We start from the raw sequence: 12,186 nt of genomic DNA on the forward strand, positions 1-12,186 counted from the left end.
TGCACCACCAAATTTGTCATCTATGCAATTCAATGCGATTGTGGTATTCTCTACATAGGGAGCACTATATGCATGCTCAAAAAACGCATCTTGGAACATGTCAGAGCGGTCAAAAACAAAGACCTTTCTTATGCTACCGCAAAACACATGCTAGCATGCCAGCAGGGTAACTGGAGGAATATGTCATTTTTTGCAATTGATTCCATCGAAACCAATGAGAGATTGGGCGACCGTCAGAAAAAATTGAGACAACTCGAATCAAAATACATTATTCGACTCCGGACTAAACACCCGAGAGGGATGAACTTGGACGAGGAACTTTATGTACACCTCTAACCACTATGGTTTACTGCTTACGTACCAATCTTTGCTAATTCCCTTCCCCAATTTTTGTGAAAATATCCACACATGAGTAGATTTCTGCATAACTTAAAAGTCTCAGTTACACTCAGGGAATGGTAACTGGCCACTAATGCCGGTTTATTTGTAATTTTGGTGGCTAAATTGTTAAACTGTTGCCATTTTACATGTTCTAGAATTAGGCTACTATAGAACAGGAACATTCAGACAGTATACATTGTAAATACTATTCCTTGAGTTGTATCGTTTACTTCAATTCACATTGGGAAATCTACTCTTTTTCAAATAACTATTGTAGAAATTAACAAATGTCCAAATGCTTTATTGTTGATTTGGAAAATTGAATTGAATGATTTTTCACTGTTACAAGGTGTTCATCATAAAACTTTATTTATGTTTTAAAAAAACTTATAAAATGTGTAAACTACAGCTCCCAGAAGTCTATGGGGCGTATTACGTTGCATAGGAAATGCTTTAAATTGCAACAGGATATGGTGTCACCTACCGTGAACAAGGCCGACATGGCTGAAACGCGTCGGTGTAACAGAAGGGTACTCTGTGAAGAATAAAACACTTGCAAGGTTCCTGAGTGCGAGTGTCATTTGTTGCAAAAAAAAAAAAAAAAAAATATATATATATATATATATATATATATATTATATATATATATATATATATATATCTATATATATATATATATATATATATATATATATATATATATATATATATATATATATATATATATATATATATATATATATATATTTTGCAGTTTGATATAGCGCGAACTCTACCCGAAGGTATTGGAGCGCTTTATATGAGCACCAGTTACATTACACAAGGACACATTCATGAGATCAGTCACAGGAGTGAAACCGCTTGGTGTAAGACGGCCAGCCATTACAGCCATAATAAATAAAAAAATAATAAAACCTCTGATGTGGTCACAAAAACACCATCCCATCCCATTACATGTTGACTATACTTCGGGTAGGGCGTGAGGACAAGACCTTCTGTATGTTCATTCTAGTTAGTTGATCCCTTGTTTAGCCCTCCTCCCAGTCTCCCATGAATGAAACCTTTGATACTTCGTATAACTTCGGCTCCGGCAACGTGGCGCCCATCTTGGAATCAAAACAACCCTCGTTCGATAGAGCTTCGAAGAAAGAAAGAAGTAGCAAATAAATTAACATATTTAAAAAAATGAAAATAAAGCATACAGTTAACATTGCTATGAACATTTAAATCAACACGTAAAACAATATAAACGATTGTTAATGGGATTATTATTACAAACATATTTTTTGAGGATGCACCTAAATTCTGCTGGTTTGGGTATTCACATTTTAGAATAAAATAAGTGAAACTCGCGTGCACTTTAACCTTTCCCTGCATTTGTTTAAGGGTTGGTGGAAATTTAAAATGGCGGACATTATATGCAAAGCTCCTAAAGTTACTGTACGCGCTTGTCATTCGTGCCTGCCTTTTATTTACATGTTTTGGTGTACACCTTTTCCGGGTGTACCTCGTTGCATGCTGGGACATTAAGTCCAAGCTTTCCGAGTGATCTCTTTGGCTTGTACGAAGGACCGGATGAAAATAAAACAAGAAGAACTACAAGCCCCAGAAATGCCCTTGCCTGGGAAGCATAACATTTTCCTGTGTACTGAAATACACTATTAGATCCTCGAAGTAAGTTCAGTGCGATCAGCTGATCCTAAGTGAGCGGAGCCAAGGAAGACGGCAGGAGCCGGGGGATGGGCGCAGAGGAGCCGCGCTTCAAGCTAGCCTAGCCCCTGCTGGTAAGGAGGATTCCTGGGAGGGAGAGAAGCGCAGGCAGGGAAACACAGACAGCAGAAGGCAGTCCAGAGGGGGAACAATAGGCATCCCCCTGGGCCTCCAGTACACCCCTTACAGTGTCACTCCGTAACCCCTATCCATTCTGTGTGCACTTACCCTGTCTTTGGGTGTCCGTAGACCTCCCTCGTACACCAAGCAGTCGTCCCATTCCTCCCCGATACTTCATACAGAACCCACAGGAGGGTCATGAGCCCCATGTAAACACCTTAACCTTCAATAGGTAGTCTATTGAATCCTTTATAACTGTTTTAAATGTCTGTGTGTAGCCTCCGTTCCTTCTCTGTGCACACTGCTCTCCTATATGAACCTCAAGCCATCGATAATTTCCGGGCCTCCTTTCTACACTATGACTTGAAAACCCACGAGCCTCCTGTAGTGTACACGTTTACACTGTGATTGGCCTCCTCAGTAAGCAGTAGCTGGAACTCCCATATAACCTTTAATTGTTTATAGGAACGCCAGTGCTGAAGTCTTCTCTATACTCCTTACAGTGGGTAATCTATAGACCTCTTGTTTATATGTTGAACCACCAACAAGTAGTCTCTGGCAATTCTTGTGTAGTGTGTAACACTGTCACTAAGCATGCCTTTGAGTCTCGTGTATACATCTTACAATGTCAACCATTAGTCCCAGGTCATGCACACAACGTACACTTTCAGAGCCTACCACAGCACCGAGACTGCCCTAGTTGCAGCCACGGACAACAGCAGATTGCTGCTAGACAATAGAGAAACAGCAGTCCTCATCCTCCTCGACCTCAGCACCGTTCAACACCATATCCCACCACACAATGATCAACAGACTCCACCAGTTTAGAACCCAAGGAGCAGCCCTCAAGTGGATCGCATCCTGCCCAAAAGGAAGAAAGCAGGTGGTCATCCTCCTTCCCTATGCTTCGCCGCCCCAAGAACCTCAGCTGTGGTGTACCTCAAGTCTCATCCTTCAGCCCTACCCTCTTCAGCATATACAAGACACCCCTGGCCAACATCGTCAAGAGCCACAGACTCAACATCATCTCCTACTCCCATGACACCACCTCATCCTCTCTCTGACCAACGACCCAACAACAGGTTCTAAAGATGCATGAGAGACATGGCCGTCTGGATGAACAACAACTGTCTTAAGCTCAATACGGACAAGACAGAAGTGCTCTTCTTCGGGAATGGCAAGGACACCCTGTGGAACAGTGAATGGTGGCCTCCTGAACTGGGCCCAACCCCACCGACCATGCCCGCATCCTTGGCATCATCCTCAACAGGCAGCTATCCACGAAGAAGCAGGTCAGCATCCTCTCCTCCACTTGCTTCTTCACTGTCCGAATGCTCAAGAAGGTCTTTTGATGGCTCGCGCTCAAACTCCAGGTAAACTGTCACGCAAGTACTCGTCACCAGCAGATTAAACTACGGCAACTCTCTATACGTACGAATCACCGTTCAACTCATGACCAAACACCAGACCATCCAGAACACAGCAGCCAGACTCATCCTCGACCTCTCCAGAAGGACGCACATCACTCCTCACCTCAGGAAACTCATTGACATACTCTTAACGCTCGTCCTGGTCACTATGCATAAGAGGTGGGCGAGTTGCCAGAGGCCTGTCTCTACTGTAGGTTCACTATGATCCTCGAGTTAAGCCAGGCCTCTTCCCCCATGGTAAGCAAATGAAAAAGTAGCAACAATTCTTCCCCTCCGGTCTCCGATTGTGCCTTACAGTGCTGAGTTGGTTAATTACACAAGCAGTACAGTTATTACCCAGTAGCTCAATGCTATGTGTTTACATAGCATCCTCCAGTTGCCCAGAACTAATTTTTAGAATTACAATTTTTATTGCAGTCAGCTAATTTTATTGTGATGGAAATTGGTGGCCAGCTACTTCCATAGCACAGTGGTGTCAAAAGCTTTTGACATGACATAAGCAACGAGGAGAGCAGTCTGCCGCTCATCTACACAAATGCATGTTTCCTTCCCAAATCCTTATAATGGCTTTCTTTCCCAAAACCTAAACGCAATTGTGACCCATGAAGGTGGGAGTTTTGTTTCAAATCATTTCCAAACTGCCCTAACTTCTTTTCTTCATTGCTTTGGCCAATAAAAGAAAAACTGTGACCGGTCTTGGTTTATTTGCCTCTGCCTGTATATGTTTTTAAGAGAAGGATAACTATAGGGAATTCTTTCTTTTTTTTTAAAAAGTCAGGGCCTCATGTGTATATATAATAGTTTGCAATATATTATCTTGCAAATCGGGATGGATGCAGAAACCAGAGGAAGTGAAAAACATCTAAACATGCACTGCCCGTTTTAGACTTGTAGCATCAGACTTCACACATTGTAATCATATTGCCGCTTTGCCCACGGTCCTAAGAGGCCTCCTCTGGCTCTGTGAGTGCAGTATGAGTACATAGCCTTTGGCTTGCAGTGCTTTTAGTGGGGGTGCGTGATGGGGACAACTTTTGTATTCATCCACAGATCATACGCCCTCACCTGAATTACCTATTCAGCTGGATAAAGGGAAGGGATGGAGCAAGTATTCACCCTGCTTGTATAGGGAAATATGGTCCTCCTGCAATACTAAAAACGAACGAATATGAGCCCACGTGGATGTCGATCAACCAAAATGCCAGGGGCAGCAGAAATTACATTATATACCCTTTGACCTTAATGATGTCACCCGAAGTGACATCATATGACCTTTGACCCTGCATCAACCCAAGAAGTGATGTCACTTAACCTTAATCCTGATGACATCACAATAATTAACATTGCTGAAGTTACATAATTGCATAGTTAATATTATATATTCTTTTAGGGTAGAGCAAAGGGGGTGGGGGTTTCTCTTCCCAGAGAAAGTTTTGGAAAAAATGGGCTTTACTAGTGCATTTTAATGCACAATTTTCACATAAATTTGCTAAATAGCCATCGGCTATAAGAAAACAGTCACTAAATATTCAAATCCTTTCATGGTGTGCCAAGTAAAGGTGGGCGTAGTGGGCGTAGTGGGGCTACGTGAAGCAGCACGTAGTGTGCCCAAATCTACGCACACTACGCGCTTCGCGTAGCCCCACTACGTGCCACCCACCTCCCGCCCGCCCTTCTTTTAAATAATATCAGCAATATAAAATAAATGAAAGTAAAGCGACTTACCGTAAGCGCGGCGTCTCCGGGGCTCCCTCTTCTTCGTTTCTAATTTCTTCTGACAAATGCGCATGCGCGGACGCCCGCGCATGCGCATTTCTCGCGAGAAATGCGCATGCGCGGGTGTCCGCGCATGCGCATTTGCCAGAAGAAATTAGAAACAGAAAGAGGGAGCCCCGGAGACGCCGCGCTTACGGTAAGTCGACTTACTTTAATTTATTTTTCATTGCTTATATTATTAAAAGGAGGGCAGGCGGGAGGTGGGTGGCGGGTGGCAAGCAGCTACGCTTCGCCCTCGGCGTGTGCGTAGCGCTGCCCTGCTTCGCCTACTTCGGAAAGTGCGAAGCAGGCAGCGCTACGTACACTACGTGGGCGAAGCGTAGTACTACGCCCGGGGTTAGTGCCAAGCTACCAGTGGCGGCTGGCAACCCCCGAGAGTGGTGAGGTAGGCAAATGGGTGGTGGGTAGGTGCAATCACGAGCTGTCAATCTATGAATGAGCATTTGTATAGTATGAATGTCTGGGCACTGTGGATGCAATGTCTCATTTGAAGAGCCAGGACAGAAAGGGGAAAAATAAGGGTCAGAAATGAGCAGAAAGAGGAAAAATGAAGGTCAGAAACGAGCGGAAAGGTCAGAAAGAGGCTAAATAAAAGTCAGAAGCGAGCAGAAAGAGGCAAAATAACAGGCAGAACAAGCAGAGAGAGTACTTACCCACTCCGCTGGCTCGCCTCCTCCAGTTCTCTGCTTCAGTCCCTTGGCTTTGGAAGCTTGAAGCAGTTGAATTCAGATGCTGCTCTTATGCTGCTGATAATGTTCAGCAGCATGAAAGTTGCGCCAGGATTGGCTGGAATGGGTTTCCTCTAAGCTCCTACAGGCACTGTGTGCCTGTGCCTGCTCTCCACCCAGCTGTCTGAGACAGATGGGTGGAGAGGTTTACAGTGCGCATGTCAGGCTGGCCCTCGCAAGACAGCTGGCCAAAGTGACATGCTCAGTGTAAACTGATGGAATGAACACCACTCCCCTGCTGCCAGTCAGCAGCAGTAACCCCACCCCCAAACACCGTCTCGGGCTGGGGAAAGGGGAAAATAAAATGTTAATAAATTAAATGTATTTTCATTTTATTTTTCACCGTTGTGGCGCAGGCAGCAGGGGAGGCGAGGCTCCTCTGCCCTAAAGAAGGGGCCGTCTCTTCAAGCTACTGAAATCTGACAGCCTCCATGAGTTCACCCAATGATGCTTCTGAAATGTTCTATGGGTAGCCTTATATAAAAAATTACCTCTATTGCCAGGACAAGCATTTTGCCATGGTGGCCCTTTTTGCCCAAACATTATATACAATATGCCAGTGCCAGAAGTTACTTAACACTGCTTCTCTTGCACTATGGAGGTCCCTTATGTCAAAGGTTATGTCTTATATGTCAAGGACCACATTTTGTCATGGATGACCCCTTGACATTGCCACAGTTGTCTTCCCATATGCCAAGAATTTCCTCCAGTGTGCCATCACCAGCAATTTGCTACAGGAACTATGCATAGAATTTCCTCAAGGAGTGGCTTTTGTTCATGGGTTCTCCATTCCAAAATTTAATTACAGAGTGCCAACAGTAGCATTTTACCAAGGGTATCCCATTTGCAAGTATTTCCTCCAGTATTCCAGTGCCAACATTTTGTCAAGGGTGCTTTTATAAGCCAAGAAGCATGCCTGGTCCAACAGCGGATCTGCAAGCACAACAACACATTCTCGCTCACATCCACTTATTCACACTCAATCTATCATTTATCATCAGCACTCACTTGCACTCATTAATTTTCACCTACTCTCGTGTACTCGCTCTCTCTCACCCTGAATCACTTATTTGCACTCTCACTCACTCACTTAGACTTACTCACTCATTTTGACACACACACACACATCCATGATCCAGTATACAAACATACATGCTCACACATATACACGCTCTCTCACCCAAACTCACTCTCACACACATGCACGCACACAACATACATTAAAACCATTTTATTTTCGTTATGAATTTTCTTCAAATGCCAGTGAAGTTCCAGATCTTGCTGCTCCAGATTTATTAAACTAATAGTGAATAATAAACTATTATTCACTATGAATGTAATAAAAATGAAAAGAAAACGAGGTTAGAGCCTGACTCTGATAATGCACGACACCCCTATGTTCTTGGCACTGATTTTGCCACCACCTCCGAGGCCAGGGGTCGCAAAGGCAGTGCCAAACAACAGTAGTCATCCTCTTGAGCTTCCTGTATTTACTGTCAATAATCAGCCTGTATGTCTCTTTTCACACTTTATCAATTACCAGCCACAGGGCCTCCTCCATATATATTTGCGCGTCAATAGGAGGCTGCTGAACCTCTTCGGTGCTCGTTACGTAGTCAGTAACTGGGCCCTGAGCCCCCACTATATCCCTTAGCAATGTAAGGTTTGGACAGGAGGCCAAGCCAAGAACAGGACAACCCTGGTCCTAGTTTTCCACTTAACACAATCAATAGGCAGGCCCATGGCCTTTTGTGTACATACCCCTTACAATGTGTAGCTTTGGACCTCCTTTGTGCAGGTTATTCTGCCAGTCATTTTCAGGGCTTCTCTGTACACTTTATTGGCAATACCCAATGTCTTACCTATTTTATGTTACATCGACGCGCCGCTGCTCTCTCTCAACAGGGTATCCCAGCTTTGACAGCCCAGATCAAATCAGGTACATGGTAGGAACCCTATAATAAGGTTTTGAGCTGTTTTTAAAAATTCCTCAGATTGCTGCATGTACGGAGGGACAATGGCAGTTTGTTCTAGTGATATGGGACAAGATACGAAAAGGAAGGCCACTGCTTCTAGGCATGGTAAATTTACCAAAGCCATATCTGAGGATCTAAGCATTTTACTGGGCTAGTAGAAGCTGGCCCTAGTCTGAAGAAAGCAGCGGCCCCCACCATACAAAGCTCGTAAGCATGACAAAGCAGTTTAAGATACAACACTTCCTAATAGGCGACCGATGATGGACATTCAGAAGTGGTCCTGCAGATGTCCTCGGAGGAAAATGGCAGACCAGCCTTGCTGCTGCATTGTGCACAATTTGCAGGAGCAACATATTTATGTTTCCAAAAAGTGTGTTGCCATCTTGCAAATGACTGGTTGTGAGGGCTCGTGCGATAGACTTCCGACAATGTATGGGCATCCAGCTGAAGACTTTCCTAAGCATACACTAAATGTCAAAGCGGAAGCCGCAGACACTGCAACTTACTGAGTGAATGATCTAATCAAAGGCCTTGTTTATGCTCCTTTTTGGTGGGGGAGGGGCGTCACGTTCTTGGGCCATCTGCCTTCTGTCCATATTTCATTGGCCTAGCCAAAAAGGACAACCTCTGACTTCTCATTAAGCTTTAGTTTTCAAGAAAGGAGCCACCAAGCTCAGACTGTCACACAATCTTGTTGTATCCTGATTGTGCAGTAGATACCACCATCTGTATATCATTGGCATAGGATAGTATCTCAAATCCATATTCCCCTCACGATTTTTGCAAGTGTAGCCACATCAATATTAAGAGAGTAAGGCTCAAAGAAGATCCATGTGAAACCCCACATGTATTAATAACGACCTTGGATTTGAAAGGAGAAATGAAGAAAGCTTGCGTTCTGTATGCCAAGAATTTTGCAAAGCAGGCAAGGGCTTGCTAATGGATCCCAATTTCTTTATTTTTCGAAATATCTTAGTTTTTTTAGTTTTTCAATGTTTCATAAATCACACAGCAAACAGTACTGTAAGGTGCAGAACGTGCACTTGACCATAGAATACAAGAACAATGAAGGAGGCATACACACACCTACACCCACCCAGTCCAGCAAAAGAGACAATCGCACGACATTTCCATATACAGAAGAAATCACAATAATGAACACTGTAACGCTCCCACATACAGCACCATAGTACCCTTTGGTCTGTTTTAGTCCTGAGGAAGACCAGCCATGATGTATAGTGAATAACACTTGATCACGGGGTCGAAATGTCGATGACAATAATTTATGTCCTATGTCAGCTATCCTTGGAATATGTAAAATGATTTTCTTTCATCACAGTATCTAACATTTTAAGTAACAATTGCTAGAAAATATCATTTTGAGGGGCCGCACCAGATTATTTTGCAGGAGGAAGGTGGGAGCCCGATATAAAAAGGTTCAGAGGTCACTGCATTACCCTGTTGTTTTTAATACACCATGCTAAATTGGCAGAGAATATTAACATATAGTGATTAACTAATTGTACAGACAAACACTATTATTTTAAAAAGCAACCCAAAAAGGCAACACACATTGGACATATTAACAGACTGATAATGTCACACGTTTTAAGGAATAATTCTTTACGTTTTGTGTTAGACATTGATATGCTTAATTATTACTTTCTTGATCAGTTCAGCTGTAGAGAAGCAAGTGACCTATTTGTGGCAGATCTGTTTATCATTAGCTCCCAGAAATGACCACCAATGTAAAATAGCTGTTACCTTGGTCTGAAATTTTCAAATTAATTTCTGAAAACTTAACACCTCTGGATTTATCTACATGTCGCTGATGGGAAATATCCATTGCCCCACAAGTAGTGGTAAAGGATTTGTGTCTGTCCCATGAAAAACCTGCTGAAAGAAAGCTTACCTGGTAAAATGATGATGAATATAGGCTTTGCAATGAATTACCAATATCCGGAAAATCATTATGGATTTGAATCATGAATTGCGGAAATAGGTTCATGTTAATAAGTTATAAAAAACCTTGACCAGTTTTTAATTTGCCACAAATAGTGCTGTATTAGTTAAGAAGAAAAGGACCCTCATCCTTACGCTGGACAAAATAAACCACGCTGGAGGAGTCATTTTTCCATTTCTTTGGAGAAGGCAATGCAGTGATTCTGGGATTTAGGCTGCAGTTAGGAACAGGAAACTTGTCAGGGGTGCGGGCAATCCTGGAATTGGAGGGAAGGAGTCCAAGGGTAAAGCAATGAGTTTGGGGATAGAATGGTCAACTGTGCGTAGAAGGGAGAGGATGGTGGCTATGCAGGAATTTGTTCTGTAGAATGAGGTGTAGACTAAATTACATAATGAAAACAAGCATTTACAATGCAATGGTCTCGGCATTGGTAAAGTTAGAGCTATTGGCATTGCTCATGACATTATTTTTGTTTTGAAAACATTTAAAGAAACGGCATTGTTATTTACAATGTCAATAGCTTAATCATTCTCAAATGCGAAACCTATTGCATTTGCACCCACACACAGAGCCACCTACACACACACTGATTAAGCTATTGACATTGTAAATAACAATGCCGTTTCTTTACATGTTTTAAAAACAAAAACAAACAAAAATAATGGCATGAGCAATGTCAATAGCTCTAACTTTAACAATGCCGAGACCGTTGCATTGTAATTGCTTGTTTTAAGGGGGCCTCGAATGGGTCTCTATCGGCTAAGTCTTGATTTCACCTCATGCGTCTTTTATCCACCTTCAGACAGTCCCTATCCCTTTATCTAATTTTGTCGTTCTCCCCTGTCTTCTCTCTATGTCACTGATTTTTTTACGTCTTTCTCTTACTCCTTTTCCCCCCTTTTGTATTGTTTCTTTGTTGCTGGGTCAAAGTTTGATAAGTTAATATAAGGGCTTTCCCCCAAAATGAGGGCTGGTGGCCTCCACCGGAAACCACCGGCTCAAATTAAGCATTGTCTAAGAGCCATAGGAAAATGTACTCTCCGACCACAACGAACCAGAATTTGTGGTGAAAGGATGTAATCGCTTTGCATTGCATGCGCAAATGGCGTGCAGCAAGCAATGATCTGTCCTGACGCGTTCCAGTAGTGAGACCGACCCTGTAGCCGGACACATTGGGAGTTACGATTTGTTTGGTGTGAATTAGATTGCCAATTCATGTATGGACAATATCTGGGAGTTGGAGCATAAACCTGAGCCGAATAAATAAAGAGGTCACAAACCGAAAATATTTTCGGTCACATTTTAGCGTTGGCCGAGTGGGCGTGACTGAATTGCCTATAATATGAAGTAGTCTTAAATATTTTTTTTTCCAACACAGTGAAATGTTAGGTTGATTATCAAATATTAAAGTGAAATAATTCGTTTACACAAGATGCAAAAATAAATACAGGGGTTTTATCTTGTTGACCTCTAACATTATACGTGAAAGGAACGTCAATGCTCTAGTTGACTGTTTAAACCGTAGTTTTACTTTTGGTTGTCTTAGTTTGTGCTAATTTTACAGTAAACTTGCAAATTGCCTTCAACGTGGTTGAAGGTTTGTACGCGAGCACGGCCCTGCCTACGTACTCCCATCTGAGCGTGATGAGCTGCAATGGAGAGAACGAATGAGCTACTCAGGAACAGTGGCGCCAGTATTAATTCTGAATCAGTGGAAGGTAGCGAGAGATAGAGAGTTGCACCACGCTCGAATGCCTTACTACTGAAAAAATGAGGTAAGGCAGAAAATTAAAACTGCGATGAGAAGTTGTGACCGCATGATACGGCGGTGGTGGAACCTTTTACGGCGTTGTTTAGGGTTGAAACTGCGCTCTTCTGTATCAATGAGGCTTGGTGGGGCGGTGCAGGGTAATGCGGACCCCGGTGAAGGCTTAGTCTCCGAGCTCTCAAATTTCAAATTTGGTGCGTGATTAAGTTATCAGGCCGTTTGATCTTTTCCATTTGAGAACTTGTAGTCTTGGATTTGCAGCGTGATAAATGACTGTGAGAGTACTAGCATTTGTTTACTTGGGAGTTAATTGTTGCCGGAAGACATAAAATAA

General features: G+C 42.9%; 1 protein-coding gene across 1 annotated transcript in view; it reads left to right on the forward strand.

Annotated features, from left to right (window-relative positions):
- Positions 1 to 2,004: 2,004 nt before the first annotated feature.
- Positions 2,005 to 12,186, forward strand: part of ZFYVE1 (zinc finger FYVE-type containing 1) — a 189,298-nt gene continuing 179,116 nt past the window's right edge. Inside the window, exon 1 of the mRNA XM_085627252.1 lies at positions 2,005 to 2,165. The gene's annotated coding sequence lies outside the window, so the exon portion shown is untranslated. The remainder of the gene's footprint in view (positions 2,166 to 12,186) is intronic.

Source organism: Triturus cristatus, chromosome 9 (genome assembly GCF_964204655.1).
Source record: "Triturus cristatus chromosome 9, aTriCri1.1, whole genome shotgun sequence".
Classification (NCBI taxonomy): Eukaryota; Metazoa; Chordata; class Amphibia; order Caudata; family Salamandridae; genus Triturus; species Triturus cristatus.